This window comes from Amphiura filiformis, chromosome 16, assembly GCF_039555335.1.
Source record: "Amphiura filiformis chromosome 16, Afil_fr2py, whole genome shotgun sequence".
NCBI classification, from domain to species: domain Eukaryota; kingdom Metazoa; phylum Echinodermata; class Ophiuroidea; order Amphilepidida; family Amphiuridae; genus Amphiura; species Amphiura filiformis.
The window spans coordinates 60,895,870-60,920,367 of record NC_092643.1 but is presented as its reverse complement, the minus strand read 5'-3'; the positions used below and the strand labels follow the sequence as shown (position 1 = coordinate 60,920,367).

General features: G+C 35.6%; 1 long non-coding RNA gene across 3 annotated transcripts in view; it reads right to left on the bottom strand.

Annotated features, from left to right (window-relative positions):
- Nucleotides 1–24,498, bottom strand: part of LOC140136297 (uncharacterized) — a 272,880-nt gene that overhangs the window by 181,344 nt on the left and 67,038 nt on the right. Inside the window, exon 1 of one of the 3 annotated variants that reach the window (XR_011856644.1) lies at nucleotides 13,068–13,202. The exons of the other annotated variants lie outside the window; for them this stretch is intronic. This is a non-coding gene — a long non-coding RNA (uncharacterized lncRNA). Of the gene's footprint in view, nucleotides 1–13,067; nucleotides 13,203–24,498 lie in introns of those variants that run through there. 3 annotated transcript variants of the gene reach the window in all.

Sequence of the window (24,498 nt, the reverse complement as noted above, 5' to 3'; positions counted from 1 at the left end):
GTGTAGATGAGTACAAGATGATGTGTGTAAATGACCAAATTTTCACAGGGCAGCTATTGCACTGAGCAGTTGATATGTAGCAGTAAATTTCACTAAATATATTTCTATTTGGTGGTGTGAAATTTTATTCAACATACAGTTCAATTAAGGCTTGCGGCAACTGCTGCGTTTGATGTAATGGGTCATATATTCTTGTAATCTTGTTGATTACATGGTTTGGTGGAACAGTTAAAATATCTTGACTACCCCTTTAAAATAAAAATCACTTAATTGCTATAACAAGTAAGAGAACATTGAGATGCTATTTACTATAGGAAAATGAAGGGTTTGATACAAGCAATGATTTCAAGAAGCCATTCTAGGCTATGTAAATGTCCCATAGAGAGATTTGAAATTACCCGGTGCAACGTGATACAGATTTACAAACACTCATTCCGATGATTGGTGTTTGGAGATCTACCTAGTACATAGTCGCTTTCTTTTGATGTTATCAGTGAGGGAGTTTTATTGGCGGTGTGATAATATTGCCTTCTTGGATGTTTTAATTTGAATAAAAGGAACGAGGACATGGAGTTAATATACCCAACGCTGATTGTATCTTTTCTACTGCAGTGTAATGATTAGTGCATATGGGACTGAATATGAAAGTGTGTCAAGTAGCTGGTTATGAGCTTGATATTATAATAAAGTCAATATACTTGCTTTCTACTGAAGATAGCAACATGTTGTGCACATACTTGTTACTTTTTGCATATATTATATTTACTATCTACTGTAGATAACAAAATTTGCTAGTGTGTGAAGATAACAGAACTTTCTGCCTTCATGCTTTTCTATCAATATACTTGCTATATACTGCATATTATGAACAAGATTTTGTTTATCTTCATTGCTTTCTACTGAAGATAGCAATATTTTTCTATCAACATACTATACCCACTGTGGATAAAATTCACTGTTTTTGCCCTCTCCATACCGTGCTTGACTTCAGAATGTGGTTCCTCCCCAACATTGAATCCCCATATGGTTATAGGTGTGTTTTTTTTATACTTTTCACTAATTGTATATTTATGTTATCTTATTGAAGGGAAAACTTCTTGTACACATATATTGTTTCTTAATTACACCTTGTTATATAATTGAATAATTTAAGTGTATTATTAATATGTAGGTTTAGAATTCATAGTGGGTTTATTTTCTGTAAAGCACCTTGAGGTGTTATATGTAAGGTGCTATATAAATGTGGTGTTGTTATTGTTGAGAGAAATATTTTATGTCAACAAATTGTTATTTTCTGCATGAGCACATTTTCTGCGTGGGCACATTTTCCGTCTACATGTAACTGCTTTCTATCAATTAATTAGTGGATAATTAAATCTGGTCAACCAGAAAAACTCACTTTTTGGTCAGATGGAATCACAGACGTTTCGGCCAAAACCTTTGGCCTTCAGCTGGGTGGATGATTTAGGGTCATCCGAGGTCAATCGATGAGGAAGTTGCTTGATGACCCGATCCCAACCATGTGACAGATTCACTCTAACGCCCCGCTCCTGTTGAGTGACGGTTGTTACTCGTACCCACACTGCTTCTTTGACTCCCCGTTCAAACCAACGGGGTTCACGGTCCAAAATGACAACGTCATCAATGTCAAAACTGTGACTACTGCCCTTAAGGTGTTTGTAGACAGCTGAATCGTTGCCACTTGAACTGGCGCGTCTATGTTGGGACATGCGACTCTGCAGTGGTTGGGCGGTTTCACCAATGTAATGTTCTTGGCACACCTGATCTTCAGCGCACTGGACACCATACACAACACCACTTAAACGGCCCTTGGGCTGTTTGTCCTTTAGGTGTACTAGCGACTGCCGCAGGGTATTGGTTGGCTTGAAGTGTGTAGTGATGCCGTGATCGCGGTAGATCCTCTTTAATTTCTCTGAAACATCCCCAGGGTAGGGGATGGTGACAAAAGTCTTGGTACCAGAAGACACGGTGGGTTCGCTGGCTGGTTTAGCGTCTTTCTCACCACGATTTAGGGCCTTGTCAATTGCCCAGTCTTTGTAACCACACGTTTTCAAGGCGTGGGCGCAAGTGTTGGTGCTCATTGATCTTATCAGAGTCCTTTGTGATGATGGTGTCGGCCCTGTGATAAAGAGTATTCACTATACCGAGTTTCTGGACCAATGGATGATTAGAGCTGAACTGCAAATATTGATCAGTATGTGTTGTTTTGCGAAATACTGATACTGAGAGAGTGCGATCCTGGTTGACAGTAACCAAGCAATCCAAAAATGGAAGTTTATTGTCCGTCAGACCTTCTTGGGTGAATTTGATGTTATTATCCACTTGGTTGATATGCGCAAAGAACTTGTCGAGCTCCGAAAACTTGACTATAACCCAAGTATCGTCAACATAACGATACCATTTGGAAGGTGGAGATCTGGGGTAAGACGACAAGGCACACTGTTCAAATCGCTCCATGTACAAGTTGGAAATAATCGGCGACACAGGGGAGCCCATCGAACAACCATGACATTGTTGGTAAAAGTTATTGCCATAGCTGAAATAAGTATTGTCCAAACATAGGCTCAACAATTCACAAATCTGATCTGGCGACAAGTCTGTGCGTTCTGACAAAGTCTTATCCTCCTTCAAAACGTCCCGAACCATGAGTACCGCGTCTGCTGGAGGGATGCTCGTGAACAAGGCAGTGACGTCGAAGGATGTAATCGTCTCGTCCGCGTCCAACACAATACCCTGAATTTTCTCCGCGAAGTCCTTTGAATTCCAAATATGATGTTTTGATTTGCCAACCAAAGGGCCTACGATCTTAGCGAGGTACTTGGCAATGTTATAAGTGACCGATCCTATGCTGCTGACGATAGGACGTAAAGGTACACTGGCCTTATGAACCTTCGGAAGTCCATAGAAGGTAGGTATCGTTTCAGACGTGGGGTATAATTGATGTTTCAATTTGATGTCAATAACCTTGTCTTTCTCCAAGAATTGATTCAACTTAGCAGCGATCTTGCGCTTAATACCACTCGTGGGGTCTTTATTGATTCCATCTGACTCCATCTGACCAAAAAGTGAGTTTTTCTGGTTGACCAGATTTAATTATCCACTAATTAATCAAATCCCAGATGACTGAAAGTATACACAGTGTTATGCTTTCTATCAATATTTTTGCTATTTACTGTATGATCATGATTCTTAAATCACATCTAATTGCTTTCTACTGAAGATAGCAACATTTTTCTATGTATTTTAACAGCATATTTGCCATTTCACATATCTTCTTAATCATCTCTCCACACGGGTGTCGACTGCAAATGACAAGCTCCAAATTTTCTTCAAAAATATACACTTTCATGACTATATTTGGAATCAGCATGAAAAATGCAATGAAATGAGTACAAACAAGCCTAGTATTGGTTCAGTGGTTCTTGAGATAGCTCTTGATATTTTGAGAAAACATCTCAAAACTTGGACTTGAATCCTATGGCCAGCACATATAAAAGCATTAACAAGGTTAAAGTTTGCTTATTAATCCAAAAAAGCCTCACGAAAATTACTCTGATAAATGTGTAAAGTTGACATTGAATCTATTCAACATGCAACTCATTTTGGCTTAATCACATTAGGTATAACCACTTCAATTTCTGTCAAACACACATACATCATCACATACAGCAATTACATACAAAAACAATTGATTTCTCAAGGTGACTATTTCACTTTGGATCTCAAACATGCTTATCTCTCCTGACACATTGTGTATTAATCATAGTTTATTTAAGGGATCTGGAATGAGCGTATTGAGCGTTTCAACAGCATTTTTTGTGGAACATGAGAGCACATCAGACATATCGAATTGCATTCTGAATACAAAGAATGTCTTTCTGATATCAAATAATTTTCCTTTTTTGAAATTCACGATATAATGCAAATTTTATGACAAATTATTAAAATTTGATATTTTTCACATTTTTGATATATAACAGTCCTCGAAGTAAATTTTATAAATCTAATGATATATTCTTAAAGTGTATGTAGCTGGGAGGAAAAGCCGACGATTAATTGAAAATGTTGACCTTTCATATTGAAGATATGGATTTTTTTTCCGAAAAAGACCTAATTTTTTTTGGTTTTTGGGAAAAAATTCATATCTTCAATACGAAAGGTCAAAATTTTCAATTGATCGTAGGCTTTTCATCCCACCTACATACACTTTAAGTATAAATCATCAGATTTATAAAATGTACTTCGAGTACTGTTAAATATCAAAAATATCAATTTTTAATCATTTGCCATAAGGCGCGTGAAAGTCGATTCGAGTTTATCGTCCCCGCCAGCGTCACTTTTTTGGAAACCAAAAACAGCCACAAATTTTCAAAAATGCCAAAATAATTCATTATTTTCAAAGTATCAGTGTTTTCACCAGTTTTAGCAATTGGAGACATATATTTTTGTTTGTAAAACATATAAATTCATAATTTGGAAGCAAAGGGCTCTTTTCTAACTTTTCTAGTCCCTACCCATATAAAAACATGTTTATAAATAACATGTATGATTGTGGCTTTAAATCAACACGCATTTTATGTCAATAATGAAATCTGATGAAATAATGAAAAATGAAAAAGTCACCTCACCAACCTGGGAAAAAAAAGGGACGATTAACTCGGAATTGACTTTCATGGGCCTAAAATGTGTATTACATTGCGAATTTCAAAAATCAAAATTATTTGATATCAGAAGGACATTCTTCAGTATTCAGAATGCAATTCGATATGTCTGATGTGCTCTAATGTCCCACAATAAATACTGTCCAAACGTTCATACCCCAGCCCTTAATATCCAACTCATATTGAGTGTACCTGTTTAAAATACAATCTTACAAAGCATATACATTATACTATATCTTATTTATTATTCATATATATACTATTACAAAGTTAGTCACTTGTAAAGTAAACTTGTTATATATACTATTATATTGTTATCACATGCCTTGCTACAATGTGCCGGGACTATGTGATTGCTATGTAAGATGGAAAAGCATATCTTGGTGTGAATGTGATCAAGCAAAATCAGTCTAAAGTCACACATATTTCATTTTCAGTTTTCTATATGATTGCATCAATCATTTGTAAAGTTATTGTTTACAAAAAAAATTGAAATTGTTTCCTTAGTTTGGCTATATCTGAAAATCAATATTCCCGACTTCCGACTTATTTTGCTTGATCACATCACATATGTGAATTAACTTTTTTGAATTGAATTGAAATTCTGTAACACTCATGAAAATCACATTTTTGAAAGTCTTAAGTGCAAAACTCATACTCTACAACTTGAGGTCACATTTTGAGCTATGGTTATTAAATAGGGTTATTGAACTATGTTACTGGAGTTGAGATCATTTTTGCTCATAATGTTTCTCAATGGGCTATTCCAGATGAAATCCATATGCCCCCTGTGGAAGACATGACCTCATCTTGTATGATGTAGATTTCAAATAGAGTCGCCCATTCAGGCAACCCAATTTGAAATACTTACTCCCTGTGTGGAAGATTAAGGTCATGTCTTCCATAGGGAAAGTATGGATTTCAACTGGAATAGCCTAATGGCCCTAGATTTACTCTACTATGTATTTTCAAATTAATTCACAAGGTCGTTATACTTCATAACATAACATATCTTTATCTATAGATAGTTATCCTTGTCTTTTTAACACATGATTTGACACATTACAACAAATGGAATGCAATGTATGCAATACATAATACAGCAGAATGAGTGCATGACAATGACGAAATCAGCAGGGTTTCCCCTATTCTGAACCCCGGTTCTGAATCACACATGGAAAGCCTCATGTGGCAGGTATGTTTTTATTCAGGTGGTATCATATGTGATTTGTGTGCATAGTGTTGTTGTTTTTGTTATTTTCATTGTTATTGTTTTAATTATTAGCTTAGAATGAATGTTATACTAGGAAAGTTGCCTTTCAGCCAAATATATTTATACAAATGCTAGAATTGTGATTTATTCCTTATCTCTTATTTTAATCAATTTGTTAGGATATGTAAATTTATTCAAATTTATGCAAAATTTGGATGAGAAATGAGATACCAAAATCTCAGTTTTGATGACTAAAAATTGGGCATGAGGCTGTCGATTGGGTCAATGACTTTAAAATATTATTTATTATTCCTATAACTATTTCTTATTCAATGAATAATGGTTTCAAATTTCTGTACTTCAATTAATAAGATTACCTGATTGCTTCAACCTATCCAGGCATAAACAATGAGTGATATAACCTGTCAAATAAATCTGAATGGTCATACCATAATAATGTACAAGCATGCTAATATCAATTGGCTGATCCAATTGAAATCCATACACCCCCTGTGGAAGACATGACCTTAATCTCTCACACAGGGGGTGTAGGTTTCAAATGGTGTCACCCATTTAGGTAATCCCATTTGATATTCACACTCCCTGTGTGGCAGATTAAGGTCATGTCTTCCATGGGGGTGTATGGATTTCAATTGGAATAGCACACTCCAAATAACCTGCTCCTCATTTTAATTAAGAATTGCACTTCCACTGAATCCCTGTTGTCTTTATCAATTAATATATTTTATTCTTCTCTCATCAACGTGAAAGTGTCATTGCGGTTCAGTAGAGCATGAATAACGTTCCTCTTTCCTCATTAATACAGATATAAATAGATCTGTATTAACGAGAAGCACAGTGATCCAATTTTTATGATGGAGGATTGGAAGGGATGAGAATAGCTTCTAATTTTTCCATTCTTTCAATTTATTATGTGTCAAAAAAGCTTCCGTTTCATCTTATTAGCAATTTTACACTGATTCAGACTTAATGAATATTTGCTATTACACTACCTCAAGCAAGTCATCAGAGTAGTTCTCATTTAGTTCTAATCTCGTAAAAAAATCCATAACACATTTGTGACATGATCAAGGGGAATGAGTCACATGTCGGCCCTGGTCGAAAATGAGTTTTACACATGTTTCTAAAGAGGACATTTAGAGCTTTCAGAAACTGAAAACCCCATGTTGATACGACTTTTCTTTCTGAAGTTACGCCAATTTATCAATCGCTGAAAACAATATAAAACAAAAGAATTTTAACACTTTCTTTGCCAATATCTCAAAATCAATATTAGCGACATCCGACTCATTTCCCTTGATCGTGTCACATTTGTGATGTGATCAAGCACAAATGAGATGGAAGTCAGAATTAGGGCTATACCGGTTGAAATCCATACACCCGCTATGGAAGACATGACCTTAATATTCCACACAGGGAGTGTAAATTTCAAATGGGACTACCTGAATGGATGATTCCATTTGAAATCAACACCGTCCGCTTGAAATTAACACAGAGATTAATTAATGGGGATATATGGATTTCAACTGGAATATAAACCCATTTCTAGTTTGCAGATATACCTGAAATTCTGATCTAATCCGTTTATTCATAGGTATCAATCTCAAGGGAATGGGTGGTAAATCCAAGAGGGGATGCATCCATACAATCATCCCAAGGCCCCAATATTATGCAAATGCCTGTTTCTGACCAACCATTTTTCATTTTTTCAGTTTAATATCAAATTTGACCATCTCAGCTGGCAAGTGGCACTTGTTTGCAAGCTTCTCGCACAATTTGTTCCAAGAAAGTTATTTTGGGAGCGAAAGACTGCTTCCCAGATTTTACACCACCTCCATCCCCCATGTCATAAAGAAATTTACGCAACTACCTTTGTTTTTGTGATGACTAAACTTTGAATTACTTGAGATAGAAATGTGGGGTTTTCAGTAAAACTAAGCCGCACAATACTGATATTAAAATATGAAATAGTCCAATTTGATTTGACTCAACAAACTCATTTTGCTTCATCGCATCACATTTGTGACTGGACACTACGAATGAGCCGTAAACTTGGCAAATTGTATTCTGGGTTACAGTGTAAAATGTGCGTGAAGGTCGTATTCATAGGTATCTCAATTCAGTGCGACAAGTATCTCATCAAACACTGTTTAAACCAATCAATAATCCTATTGCTGAAGAGGATAATAAGCTTCTACCTATTTCTATATAAAATAGTTATTGTCTTTGTTTGCTTTGGCTAAATACTGTTCAAGTGGTGGATAACAAAGCATTGTATTTTGTCTAGGTATGTATATTACCAACAATTAACAATGAGAGGACATTCCTGAACCTTGTTGACTTGGGGATGATTTGAAATGACCGCCAATTATGACTGTTTGATATTTATTACCAGAAATGTGGAAAAAGAGACACATGTAGAACCGAAAAAAGTACAATTTTGTTGAAGGAACAGAGTTCAACAAACCATAACCCCACTTCTGGATATCATTTGAAGTCAAATGATATACCATTTTAAAGCTTACGATATATATTTTCTAAACCCGAAATAAAACAAAATTGACCAGGGGCCAACTTTACGGCTGATTCGTGGTGTCCAGTCAAATTTGTACTTTCATGTGTTTTGAATGTGGGTCTGATTAATCATTCAAATAATTGGAAGTACTTTATGCACTCTTTAGTCAATATAAATTAACATTTTTATAATTTATATTATAATTTATATTAATTATTGAGGTATTCCAAATGCACACTCCATGTGTGAAATGCACACCCTCTGTGTGAAAGATTAAAGTCATGTCTTCCATAGGGGGTGTATGGATTTCAAATGGACCAGCGCAATTGATACTTGTCAAATAACATTAATCCTCATTCATTCTCACATTAGTAGAAACTCTAATTAGTCGATTTCTCAGAATAGTAACGGATCATGAATAATAAAATGTCATTATGTTACTTTTTGTATATTGAAAAGTCATCAAGCTTCATGCTATGAACATGACATTAGTTTTAGCTTAAAGGTGAACCTCATTGAAAATAAAGTTATATATCAATGGAAAGCTTATGATATCAGGAAGCAGAAAAGAATATTTTTTATTTGCCTAACGTACCAGGCTAGACATAATCTCCATGCAAAGATTGGATATTGGCACCCCCCCCCCCTAAATTACAAAACGAAATCGTTCAAATTGGGCGCTTTTCGTTGATGACGCCAACCGAGGGACACACAGTTACTTCGGGTTTGATTGTAAACACAATGTCCATGCATTACTGTGGCATGCATCGGGCCAATGCACGAATTCAGTCATTGTCAACTTACTTTACATGAAAAATATCTTCAATATTAATAAGAATAACATGAAGGAAACATCATGATCAAATCAAGAATGAAGTTCCTGAATAAAGTGTGTGGATTTAAAAAAGTGCTGGCCGGGGTGATTTGGGAAAGTCCAAGCCATCCACGATATCACTGATATGCATAGGGAATATTACAGTAAAGCACGAAGAGCAAAGATTCGCCAAGAACCGGAATGAAAACAGATTGCAAAAATAACTGCTAGTGCTACCAGTTCAGATCGTCACACCAAGTTGAGATGAACTTATCACAATGAGAAAATGAAGGAATAGAATAAGGTACATGTACAGGATGTTTTAATTATTTCTTAGCTTTACAATCGGTCATGTATGATAGGCGAACTCGTGAGATACATACGGGATGAACACAGTGCGTGACTGACCGAGACTCAGTCGCCGAGTCCGGCGCCGAGTGTTCAGTATCCGCGACTGTACTGTACTTGCAGACAAAATGACCGATTTTATATTCACATTCTGATATTTCCAACTTATTGCTACTTCATCAGCAAAATTTATTCCTGTAAATGTTCCAAATATAAGATAACGATTGATCAAATCTGCTGAAACACACGCAAGCAGGACGAAGCGAGTCACTGTGTTTGTGCATAAACCCTGGAACCACCTGTCGGGTCCCTTCTTCAGCAGCAATTTACGCATCATGTGCAGTAATCCATAAAACATGAATGGTTCACTTTTCAGTACCGTATACTGATTGTACTATCATTAAAGCATCGTGACACAAGTGACAATATTTTAATTTTATTCAGATTTCAGAATTCCGTCAAATAATGGTCTATCAAGCCCAAATTGTATTTATTTTATAATAAAATATCTGTTTCTTTCAATCGTGATTGTGTGGAAAGAATGTATTACCGCAATGCGCTAAATATGAAAACCAAGTTTATATGGGCTGGATTTGATGAAATCAAGCGGCTTTTTATTAATTTTCTATACTGCAAGACGATATTTTTTAATCAGATATTTTAAAATGAATCAAGAATAGGGAATGTCACAAACAAGTATTTAATTTTGATTTTGATTTAAACTTTTGATCAAACACAAGGAATTAATTCCTACCTCGGAATTTTCAGATGGTACTCCATCTTTCATCAGCGAGTGAGTGACTGTATCACTCGCTGATGAAAGATGGAGTACCATCTGAAAATTCCGAGTAGGAATTAATTCCTTGTGTTTGATCAAAAGTTTAAATCAAAATCATGATTTATACCAACACAGATGAACTTTCATGAAAGTATTTAATTTGTTATTCGATCATGTTTATTCAGTCCATGACATGAACGGCAGCAGCAAGCATTTGCGCGTGGAATTGATCCCAGCGCGAAATTCAAACTCAATTACCCAATTATACCCAGCTAGTTATGACTGATTTTGTCAGAAATTTACGGAAAATTTACGTGTTGACAATAATTCTATTATTTCTAATATATATAGAAGGAACCAGCAACTTGAAAATTCCTCTAATTTCAAACTTTTTTGTGAAAATCAGACTTGCCGGGCAGCTTGCAAAGTACAGGAAGCAAGTCTTGTTTACATGTTTCCGAGCAGGATCACGTGACTGCGAACCCTGAGCTTACGTCACGAGCATTCCCAAGGTCATAGATGATTGATTTGGGTGCTTTTTGGGCGCCTTAAAAAAGACCAAAAATTCATTCGTTTTTTTAATTTTTCAGCTTTATTGGCCATCAAAAAAATCGGAAAAAATAGTTTTTAGTATCCTGACATTATAAGCTTTCCATTGATATATAACTTTATTTTCAATGAGGTTCACCTTTAACTATATAGTGTTTATATCAAAAAAAGGCTTGTTCAGATGGGAGTTTACCTATGTGTGAGCTTAAACATGGAGGTAATGCGAGAACATCATTTAACACTGATACTTGTCCACACGGTCTAAGCACTCCGTATTAACTGCAGCGATCACTTTATGTGAGTGCACTTCTCAGTGGTAAATCTTTCTTGTTAAGGGTGGTCTGAACCCTGGAATTATGGAAACTTTTGGGTCTCATAACTTCTAAATTGTTGGTCTAACCCTGGTTTTTTTTTGGGGGGATTTTCTCCAAAACTGAGCATTTTTGCCCAAATTTGACCTCACAGAGGGATTCATCAAGTCATTTCCATTCTAAATATGTAGTATACTTTTATATACTTTAGACCAACAATTTTAGAAGTCATGAGACCCCAAGTTTCCATAATTCCAGGGTTAAGACCACCCTTGAACTCTGTGGTTCTTAACACGATACTTGTTCAGATGGGTGTTAACACCAAGCTACCTCAGAGGTACTATCTCAGAGGTAGCTTAATGGTACCCTACCATGACCTAAACTCTAAGCCCATCTGAACAAGGCTCATGTAGGTACTAGCTTTACGCTATACAGTGTAAATCCAAACAAATAAACAAACAAAATTATTGTTTTCAAGTTCAACATAAAAACTTTTGAGATATTTTTTTTTAAATACCAAGAGCTATCTCAAGAACCTCTGAACTTACAGTGGGCTTCTTTGTACTAATTTTAATGCATTTTCCATACTGATTCCAAATATGGACATGAAAATGTACAATTCTGCATTTTTTTTTAATTTTCAAGAAAATTTGAGACTTGCCGTCTGCAATCAACACCCATGTATAGAGGGTTCAACTTCAACTCATTGATAGAGAGGAAAGTGAATACATGTATTATAATCATAACAATAGACACAATTTAAAATTTGACAGAAAACCTTAATTGCAAAAAGCATGAAAATAAAAAATCCTGCCAAAATGTCCCACAATAGTGACAATACAATAGGAGACGGACACAAAGGTTCACAGTAAGACCAAAAGTATAATCTACTTTTCCAACCACCCACCTACACATAAATCATTGTTGGTTTATTTTGCCCTGATGCAAAATATCTGACTGCTAATCGAAAACACAAAAATTGTGTATCCTGTTTACAATACCACATACAATCATGACAATACCAATTGTCATGCTGTAGTTTACATTCAGTTCACTGCCTCTGTAAATATTTTCAAAGTTCAGCTCATTATTTCAAAATTTCAAACTGGTCCTCCAAAATGTTTGCCCCCCCCAACCATGGCATGCCACAAAAACATGCCCCACTCTTGGCATACCAAAAATTGCTTCATCCCCTCTTTTTCCCCCACCCAGATAATTATTGCACAGCCCTTCAGTGTTTGTTTATATGTGTACATCCATATCAAAAGGATGCACTTGTTGGCTGCTACATGTGTCTCATTTCACATAATAACTGGGAATAAATACCAAACTCATTTCAAGTGAGGGTCACTTTATATCAATCCCAGGTCACATGGCTTATTTAATACAGAGAACATTCCATAACCATCACTAGGGGATGATTTGAAATGACCTCCACTTGAGATGAGTCTGGTATTTATTTCTATCTACTATGTGAAATGAGGTACATGTAGCAGCCGACAAGTGCATCGTTTTTGATATGGATGTACACATATAAGATGTATTAAAAACCATTTTGATTTGAAGTTTTTTTGATCAAAAAACATAAAAAAACATTTTTTTTACCTTTGGGGAAATAGTGGACCTTTTGAATATTTGCAGGTTGCATACACACCCCACACACTCACCCCCATGCACACCCCACAGGTGTCCGACACACAACACAAACACACCCCTATAGTAAAAAAGTAAATTATATCCATTTTTGGTAACAAAATATCTTGTCCAATTCAACTATCCCTAGCGAACCATACATGCAGTTCTGATGTGCGTTAACAATCAATTATATTAAATTACCTTTCCAAAGTCATTAAGCATCACATGTTTTCTCCTATCTACATATAAATTCCACTCATCATAGTAAAGATAAAAATCCAATAAATGTTTCCTTCAATGAAAGTTGCAATCTACTGTCAGAAAGCTACTCCAATACACTTATGACTAGTACAACTACTTTGTAAGCTATTTCTGGTACCTGCACTACACAGTCAACTACATACACACAGTCAAGCATCAGTGGATCGATACAACTCAAAGTATTCAATTCAATCATATTTCAAGTCTATTCTCAAAATGATAAATGTTCACATGAACTTGTTTTTCATAAATTGATACAAAATCACCAACTTCATCATTGCTAACCCAAAAAGTTCATCATTTGCCTCCGAATTTGCCAAACTTAAACAGAACAAAACATGTGATTTGTGGAAATTTAAATCATGAAAATGAGCTCCTCACAAAATTTGTGAAATTAAATTGTTATACTTTTAGCTCTGTTATGGTATTCAGTGGCAATTATAGTTGGGTATTTCCTGGTGTGTCCCATCATAGATCTCCCACAAATGGCACAACAGGTACACAGTTCAGGTTCAGTGACATATAGTTGTACGATGCAAGAACAGCTTATGTGTATGGACCATGCAGCAATAGCTGCCATTGGCATTATTACAATGAAATACAAAAAGCCCAAAAGTGGGCCATCATGAAATTTCTACCTACACATCAGATACACAGTTCAGTATGTGTGTATAGGCTATAGGTTTTGGTCCAAAACCTTATACCAAAACTTTTGGCCTACCTTGGTATTCTCAGTGTCAAAGTCATACTGCTACATTAGTAGGGGTAAAGTTCAACATAACCTGGTATTGCACCCATGCAGGCTTCACAACTATTAAAAATAGGAAAATATTAATTCCATGCAAGAACAACCATTGCCTAAGAAGTGACAATCATTTTAATAATTCCCAATATGAAGCAAAATAATTAAAACACACACACTTTATAATGCTTATAATCATACCGGTATATGCCTGCATGACAAGTTTCTGATGAAGAGCAAATCAACCAAATTACAGGTATAAAACATATTAATTTTACTCAAAGTTGGCATAGAATCAGAAAGGATATCTTAACCTTCCCAGAATCCTTTGCAACATCATCCCATTTCATCAAATGACACTACTCTGTACAAGATCCCTGTTTTCATTTTTTTAGACTGGCTTAACATGGGTAGATAGTCAAAAAATAAACATGTTTTCAACTTGTTTGCAAGATCTGGATGTGCTCTGTTCATTGAGGTACATTTCGTCACTATCGACCCATGTTGCACTAGAGAGCAAATCAGTACAGAAAATTGAAATGGGAGAAATGCATTATGGGAAGCGTAAAATATCTTCACTGGCATAGAATCCACATTTCGTCAAAAACTTTCCGCTTCAATACTTTTCAAAAAAGTTGGTATTTTTATGAACAATTAACTTAGACAACCACAAAGTTCAACCTTGACTCCAATATGGAAGCGCAGTTCCATGACCAGCTTTGAATAGCAAAGTTTTTCCAGTTGAAAGGAGATGGTCTAGTGACGTCATCCCGTTGTGGAATGCCCGTGTGCTGACGTGGTTTCGGATAAGTTTGTGTTCAGTAACCATGGCAATTACACACTTTTAAAGATATAAACAATGTGGGGTGCATAAAAATAGATTTTATTTTGGTGTTGTTTTATTTGTACATTTTAATATGTTTATTTGGGTATTTTTATTCTTATTTTCATATGAAGGTATCTTTGAAGTAACCATGACAATTACACAATTTGTAACAATGTAGGGTGTCTGGAAATAGATTTGTTTGGTATTGTTTTCTTACATTTGTTTATATAGGCCTATTTTAATATGTTTATATTTGTACATTTTATTCTTATTTTCATATGAAGGTATCGTTTACCCAGTTTAAGTATTTATATAATGGAGTATTCATAAATACTTGGGGGGAGGGGGGGTAAAGTTAGAACCTCCGACATCAAATTTTTTTAGTGCCCCCCCTAAAAAAGTGTGGATTTTTTTTGATACCCCTTTTTATGGTCTAAAATTTTTTGATCCCGCTTTGAACCCTTCATGTCCTAAAAAAGAAACCAAAAATATGTTATAAACATATTAGCTGAAAATGACTATTTGCAGTTATTACTCATTGGAGTTAGCGTTACATCCAAATTGTAAAGTGCACAGATTTTGTTGATCTGAGTACACAATTGAATACTTAAAATTCATGAACACTCCCTAACAAGACCTTTCAATGATCCAAGTAGATCAACAATACAACGTTTCAAACATTTTTGAGGACAAATTCTTTCAGATTTTCTAACAATATTGCATTATATTACGTAAATGTTGATGATTTAAATTACATTCCTAGATCCTTTCCTCCCACATTAACTTGTTTACTTTCATGTATACCACTCAAAGTGACGACTAAATATCCACCCACGATAGGATTTTCATCAGAGGTAGCAAAATTCATCATAGCTAGCAATTTGCAACTGCCATGTGGTGTAAACATCGGATATTTAGGCCATTCCAGTTGAAATCCACACTCCCCCTGTGGAAGATTTAGCTAAAGTCTTCCACAGAGGTGGTATGGGTTTTAAACCCGGGGGGTGACAGGGTGTGCGGCCAAGTCTGAAACCCCTACCCATATGTAAGGATTTTTCTCCCTCAAAAAATGGCTAATTTGACTGTTTTTTCAGAAATTTTTGCAAATCGAGACCAATTTCTATTGATTTTTCTACGTCACAAATGGCTGATTTTTAATTTTTTTCACAATTTCTGTAAAATGGGACCATCTTTTAAGAATTTTTTGACCAAAATTGGACCCTTATCTAAGGATTTTTGGTGAATAAGTAACCCATTTTGGCGGCACATCCCCGTATGCCTTACTATGTCCCCCCCCCCCCGGTTTCAAATAGACTAGACAATTTGGTAACTTCCATTTGAAATACTTACTCCAGTTGTGGAAGATATAGGTAAAGTCATAAAACAGAGGGAGTATGGGTTTTAAAATAATTAACCCTAGCCAATTCTAGTGAAAATCATATCCCTTCTGTGAAAGACTTAATGCTCTGCGTGCTGGCCATAGGCGTCAACATAAAAAGTTCAAGTTTTGAGATATTTTCTCAAAATATCAAGAGCTACCTCAAGAACCACCGAACCAATACTATAGGCTTGTTTGTACTCATTTTAATGCATTTTTCATGCTGATTCCAAATATGGTCATGCAAATTTACAATTCTGAAATTTTGAATTAACATAAAAAGTTTGAAACTTGTTGTCTGCAGTCGACACCCGCTCAGAGAGAGTTAAGCTAAATTTTCTACAGGGGGAATGTGGATTTTCAATGGAACAGCCCGATATACTACAACCCCAAGCATTCAATTAGTTGTAGATCAACATCCAAGCTGTTAGCTTTGAAATGCCTTCCAATATATCTAGCAGGCACATAAAATATTCACTACCAAATAGTAACAATCAAGAGTGAAGATGTATCTAGGAAACTTGGTCAACGGTATTACGGTACATTACGTATTATTGATGAGCTAAGGTGGTACTGGTCTGTTCACCAGGTGTAGAGAAGACAGTGTAAAGCAGGGTAGCTCCATACAATTTTTTGCTGGACCATTAGGTCCAGTCTACAAGTTATGTATGTTACTTACTCACTTTGTTAATAAGTGTATTACCTATATGTAATGTGCACAGGAATGTTATGAATGAACCTTGTATTCATCTTCAGTCAAAACATACTAATTAAAGTAACATGGTTGATTCTGTCTAGTGTGTGGCGAAATTAAGGCATGCTATTATAACACCATTCCAGTAATAAGCACCCAATAATAATAAGCTCCTCTAATAAGCACCCTCAACACCTCCCCTAATAAGTGCCCCCTATAAGTGTCCCCTAATAAATTTGGTGGTTTTTTTAGTCCCAAACATGTGATGCAGCAATACTGCCGACAAGTCCCACATGGCGAGAGAATCACTCTAGCTTTACCATGTTTACCAACATACAGATTCACTGAGCCATCAATTATTCCACCTGCTGGCTTATCACTGGATGTCTTAGACCAACATCAACAGACAGCCTATTCATATTATGTGGTATAGCACCACCAGAGATCCATTGTGCAGCAAATAGTAGAGAACATCGCCAGACCACAGATGAGCAACACCCTCTATTCGGCCATGAACCTGCAAAGAATCGGCTGAAGTCTAGGAAAAGCTTCCTCAATAAAGTTGAACCAAGTGCACAAGCTGCAGGTACCAGAGCTGCCTTATGGAAAGAGAGGCTTGCAAATCTTCCACAAACAACATCCATGTCCATAAGAACCAAAGAAGAACTTCCCCCTGGTGCCGACTCAAAGTAGGCTGAATGGACATGCCCCAACAGACTGAGAGCTGGTACTGGCCAATGCAAAGTGACTCTAAAAAATCAAAGGCTATCTAAACACTGAAGATGCAACCTGCATATGTGGAAATGAACCACAAACCATGAAGCATCTCTATCGGAGCAAGAATGCAAAGCCGAGGACCTTGAGAACAATGATATATTGCTAAGAAGTTGTGTCCAGCTTTGGCGGAAACACAATATCTAGCATGTGTGGACATGATAAGAAGAAGACAAACATACCAAACATTTTCAAAGTAATGGGATTTGTCCTTATTTGTAATGTGTAAATTTGCACACATGTTTGATGTTCTTCCTGTTATTATTATGTCCGTAATACAGACGAGTAATAGAACATGCTATTGCACATTACAATCAAAATGTAAATGGATGATGGTGAAATGGCTGATGGATGATTGAAAATACAGGTGAAAGCACGGTGCTCATTAGAAACACGCTGACTGTCTATGGTGTTCACAGGGGTGATGACAGGGATGACATTAATGAGTTCAATTCAATAATGAATCACATTGGAAATTATATATGTAGTTAAGCCTTGTTTTAAGGTGATGAAAAACAAACCGGTTCTACAGACAACCAGATATTCCAAGTAAAGTCAGTCAGTCTGTGACTTTGTCTTTCTGAAAGAGGTTAAATGACCCTAACAAATCACAAAAAGCTTGAAATTTTAGAAAAAATCTGAAGATATTTTGCAAATATATTTTGACAATTTTTCTGAATTTTAAAAACAAATTTCAGTCAAAATTTTGGCCAAAATAGCTGTTTTATACAGCTAAAAAATCCCTTAAATTCAAAATCTGGGTCACTCAGAGTATGGGTAAGTATATTTAAAAACTGTAGATGCTATTATTTTCAAAAGTGTTTCATTTTTAAAGCCATAATAGTGGTCCTTTATAAAATAAGATAAAAAAGAATCTCAGTTGGCAAGCAGTTGATAAGAGGCTCAGTGTTGGTGTTTGAGTCATGATCTTCCTGTTTAATATTTAGCATAATCACCAAACTATCGTTAGCTATATTTATTAGACAGAATATTAAAAAAAACGAAAATTGATATCGCGTGACAAACAACTCATTTAGCATGATGGTGCCGTATATATTATGCAGATTGGCGCGAGTATCACCTGTTTGTGTATAAACTGTTATTTCCACACAAAAAATGTTTGTGATGTTCAAGTTCTTCAAGAAAAAACATCCACAATCAAGGCAAACGGTTGGCACACCTTGACAATATGTTGGACCTCATCATTGCCACTCTGATCGTGCAGTGAAATTAGTATAACCATTCCCCCTCAATCAATGTTGGAGAGATTGGAGAGCCCAATGGCAGAAGTGCTTTCATCAACATTGAACTAGGGGAGAGGGGTGACGATTTACATTTAGTATGCCAGAGTGTGCCAACATATAAATTGTCCTTGATTGCAGGTACAACATTAATGAGAATAATTAATATAGCCTCATTTTCAGATAGCCTTAGATAGCATTGGTTTGCATTTTAACATTTATCAGTTTATGGTTGTTTTATTGCTGCCATATTCAAAATTCACAGCGTCATTCCCTGCGAGAGGCAGGGGGGTCTTCCCCACACTTCAGCAAAATAACCCATTTTTGTTCTTTTCAGCAACTTTTTGATAATTCAGATCAATTGCCCCCTCCCCACATTTCAAGATGGGTTGACGCTAATGGTTGGCAGTGAAAAGTGATTAATAGATTTGAGTAGCATTTTCAGTGTCACTGCTGTCACTCCAACCATAATTCTATCCCTAAACCTACTCTCACTAGCCCCAACACTTACCCTAACCCTAATCCTACCCTAAACTTTAACCCTATAATCCTAAAATCATGGGGATGGCAGCAGCGATAATTAACTTTCGTCAGAATTAATTTAAGATTCTAAAGGAATTCACACATTAAAAGCTCAACAACCCCTACAGGTCTCAAGACATCCATGGCGTAACTAGACTTTCGAGAAGGGGCAGTTGGGGGAAATCTGCCATCATGGGCCAAATGGGAGTAAAAATATCAGCAATTGAAGCGTGTATTAAGGTTGACACATTTAGGGGGTAAGTGGGGGACAAGGGTTTCAAACAGGTCTCAAAACAGCAGTGGTGTAACTAGACTCTTGTAATCAAGGGGGCAGCTGAGGAAATCTGTCACCAAGGGGTCCATAATGGGGTCAAAATACTGATCTTACATTGAAACATGCATAAATAGGTAACTCAGGGAAATTCCTTTGTAGAAGTTGCAAAATTTATGGAGTATCAAGCTTTATATATGGTTTTACATGATGGTAATTGTGAAGTACAGGGAAGTTGCTACAGCCTGTTTAAGATATAGGAAATGTTACGAGAATTTCACTCCTGAGTAGCACCCTAAACTGTACTCTGGAAGCTATGACCTTGGGATGCAACTTTCTATAGACAACATGATAGAAGACATGTTGAAATCCATTAATATAATGCATGTATATAATGAGACAACATGCACCGACTTGAAATCAGGTTACTAAAAACTCAATTAGCAGAAGTTCCTTCATCTTGTTTTAAACATCATATCCATCAACAACGGCAAGCGTAATTAACAACAGAGGCACTACCATCACATGATATCGTTCAAAACAGGTTTCACAAAAAGGAACAATGACTTAGAACCAAGGAGTACCAAATCCGCCATTTTTGTATGTCGCTCATGGAGGGCAAATAGTGTACCTCCCAATGAGGTAGAACCAAAGAGTACCGACTCTGCCATGTTTGTGTGTCACTCATGGAGGGCAAATAGTGTACCTCCCAATGAGGTAGGCCCAAAGAGTACCAACTCTGCCATGTTGGCATGTCGCTCATGGAGGGCAAATACTGTACCTCTGGATTATTTTTCTATGCGGCTAATGTGCTCAGGTAACTCTTATTCGAAGTGTGTTGTTATTTGAGTTGCAGCCAAAAATGTGCTCCAAGCACTGCATAAGCAAACCTTTGTAAAGCTCAAGTTTATAGACGCATATTAGCATTTGAATTCAGGCTCTTACCTAAAAATGCTGACGGTACACTATATTTGTTCCCCCAAATAGCAAATTTACCATAGTGTTATGCAATTCTGAGTGTTAAGGTTAGCAACTATTTTAAATTGTTGCGATTTGGTAGTTCACAACATCTTGTGAATGGTAGTGAGATTTGGCATAAATTGCATTGCTCAATACATAGCGAGCATCTAGAAGAATTCAAATATCAGTTATATCACAGATATACTTTTGTAGGTAAGGTAATGTGATTCTTGAGTTATGTTGTCAAAAGGGCTGAAACAACAACACTTTTGTAAAATGTACATAACTCATCGGCAATAATAAATCAAAGCATGTTTTCAAAGTATATGACTTGTAGAATGAACTTTTGCAAAACATCAAAGTGTTATTTTTCAATAATATATTGATTTAGATAATGAAAATCAATTTTTGTTTTGGTTGCTTCGACCAACAACACATCATCTACCCTTAAAAGCACTTTGTAATAAATGAAGAGAAAAAAATCAATGATATAAAAAAAATAGCAATCAGAAGGACTACTTGACACTTTTGTTACTGAGGAGCTTATGCCTCTCCCTATGACCTGTACCTCTATCAGGAGGCAATGTCAGCCCTGTTCTGCCCGGAAAAGAAGATGGAAGATCAGGAGAAGTGGAATATCAGGAAAAAAGTGTGAAGTGATACCCTGCAGAAAATCTGTAGAAGCAAAAATGAAACTTACAAAGAACATGTATCACCAAGAAAGGCACAAAACCCTGAGGGCTGAGCTGGCACAATGATAGAAGCTGCATAAATGTTACTTCTAAATCTTAAATGAAGATAGATCCACTTCAACAAACTGTAAGCCTGGAGTCTTTAAGCTTCCACCAAACATGGCACATAACAGTGATCAATTTAAATGGTACATGTATAAAAGCTATAAAATATTGTCAAATTTCATTTTCTTTATCAACATAGCATTCCTTGGAGGTATATTCTAACAGCATTAAGATCAAACTGGAGCAACTTATATGCTCTGAATCCTGATATTATCCTTGGGATATGTTTCCCCGAAGCTATTAATTCTACTTTAACATTTGCATGCAAACTGGGTTACGTTAAATGCTCCTAATTCTAATGTTGACATGACACAAGGCCTCATTCTCCTTGATTCTGTCACATATGACTAGAATATCAAACATGCTAATCTCATCTATCAGGGAAAAGTTCTCTACTCCCTCCCCCATGTGCACTTGCACGCTAAGACTACCCTTAATGTTCTGCATACTAGCCATAGGCTTCAACATTAAATGTACAAGTTTTGAGATATTATCAAGAGCTATCTCAAAAACCACTGAACCAATACTTAGGCTTGTTTGTACTCATTTTGATTTTTTTAAACTTGTCGTCTGCAGTCGACACCAGAGTAGAGAGAGATAAGATGCAAATAAGTTCGAAATCTCACACCTCTTAACATGAGGTCAATGTTTGAACAAAGGCAAAGTTCCAAACCTACATACAACAATACATGTGCACTGCAAAAATATTTTACTCGACATTGAGTAAAAAGGTCACAACTCAACAGTTGAGTAAAAAATTACTCAACATTGAGCTCATATAGGTCACAACTTAACAAATGATATGAATGAGTAAAAAATTACACAACATTAAGCTCATGTTGAGTTTTACTCATTTGTTGAGTTGTGACCTATATGAGCTCAGTGTTGAGTAATTTTTTTCTCAACTGTTGAGTTGTGACCTTTTTACTCAATGTTGAGTAAAATATTTTTGCAGTGTATTGTTGTATGTAGGTTTGGAACTTTGCCTTTGGAGAGAAATGAAATCATCGTGTATGATGCCAGAACTAACAGGTTTATATTGTAGATATTGAAAATTAGGGCAAATTGAGCATAAGGGGGGTTGGGCATGTAAGGATAACTGATTCAACTGCAAAACTACAGAGATGCAATAAAGCAGAATTCTAAAAGTTAAAACATTTTTGTGAATTTTCTACTTGATTATAATAGTATACATCAACACCTGCTCAATATACAAGTATATAGAGTACAAGGCAATATCAGTAATTCCCTAAATCAGAATATCATTAAAGAAATCACAAATAAAAATCAGATTTTTGCAAACATACATTACACTATATGATAACACAGCACAATAAGGGTAAAATGTCACATTTTGGTTTGTCCATATAGATACTTGTACACTTGCATACAATTTTGTATAAGGAGTGTCATGAGTATCAACACTGCTATTTCTTTTCTTGCCAATTTTATAAGAAGAAAAAAAACACTCAAGGACAATTTTATTGACTTATCCTTAACTTTTTTTCTTCTTTCTTGCCAATTTTATCATATGAAACAAACACTTAATTAAAGGCCCATTCAGTTATTTGCTCATCCAGACGATCGTAAAATTCATCAAAATTCAGATTTTGGTATCTTTGTCATTGTCATAGATGTGCTAACATAGCCTGCTAGTGGTTCAGTCGAAAGCCATGTAGTTAAGACAAAATAAGACATTTTGTATGAATCTGTAATTTAGATACTGACAGTATCTAAATTAGCTATGTGTATTTGAATGGGGCTTCAACTTCGTCAATACTGCTGTTTTCTTCGTTTTTTGCCAAATTTGTCATTTAAAAATACCAACTGACAATTTGAATAACTTGTCCTTCACTTTTAAGCAATTTATAAACAATTTTATTGTTTTTACACTTGCGATGAAATCACTGAATAGGTCTTTAAGGACAATTTTATTAACTTATCCTCCACTTCTTAATTAATTCCAACAAATTTTAATTTGTTAACACCTTTGCTGGGATCACTGATAGAGCTGCTAAGCAAAAACAAAGTAACATTAACATTTCCACAAAACTGAAGTAACAGCTGCTATCTACTGAAGATAATGTATGTTTGTTGTATGGTAGTCCTCATGAGGCACAACTAGCATCACCAATCTCCTTTCTTGGAAAACCGTTTGAATATGTATAATCTTTGAGGTTCATTTGCAAACCTAGTTTAGTAGTTGCGAGAAAACTGCAATTTATTCTATAAAATCATGTATATAGGTCATGTAATTATAATAAAGTGTACACATCTGATAGCATTATGTCAGATTTATATAAGCACACATTTGTGTTATATTTCACCAACCAGCATTTATACTGATGCCATCACTTTTATATATAATACTTGTCCAAATACTAATCACCATCTGCAATCATATAGTTAAGCCTCAAATCACAGTCGTTTAAGCCTCAAATCACCATCGTTTAAGCCTCAAATCACAATCCAAAAGCCACAAATCACCATCCTTTAAGACCATCATTTATGTAAAATAGCACAATTATTTAAAAATTCCCAACACCGAGCAACAGCAAGTAACAATAACAAGATGTCTTTTATTTTAATTATATTATTTTTCTGTTGATTACTGCTTGGTAGACTTAATCTATCAAAATAAGGCCATGTTTTTACAATTTATCTGACAGTCTCTTAATAATTTGAGATTTTAAGAAATTAGCAATATTGCTTGTTGGGCCTGAGAGCACATCAGACACAATAAATTGCATTCTGAATACAAGGAATGTCCTTTCGATATCAAATAATTTAGATTTTTTTAAATTCGCCATATGATACAAATTTTATGGTCAATTATTAAAAATTGATGTAAAAAAATATATCTAAAAAAAATATAAAGTAAACTTTATAAATCTAATGATATGATATGTACTTTAACATTCAGAATGCAATTTGGTGTGTCTGATTCTCAGGGGCCACAAAAATACTGTGCAAAGGTGGGTGACCGACCCTTTAAGATATTTTAGATGCATCTTTCCAGTTTGCTTCATTTCATTATCATAGTCATTTATTCCCCAACATAATTTTGCATGCAACCCTAACAACCCTCTGCCCACACAACATCATCAATATTTTGGTTTGTTGAAATGAAATGAAACATTGTAATGGAGCCTTACATTTGCTACAA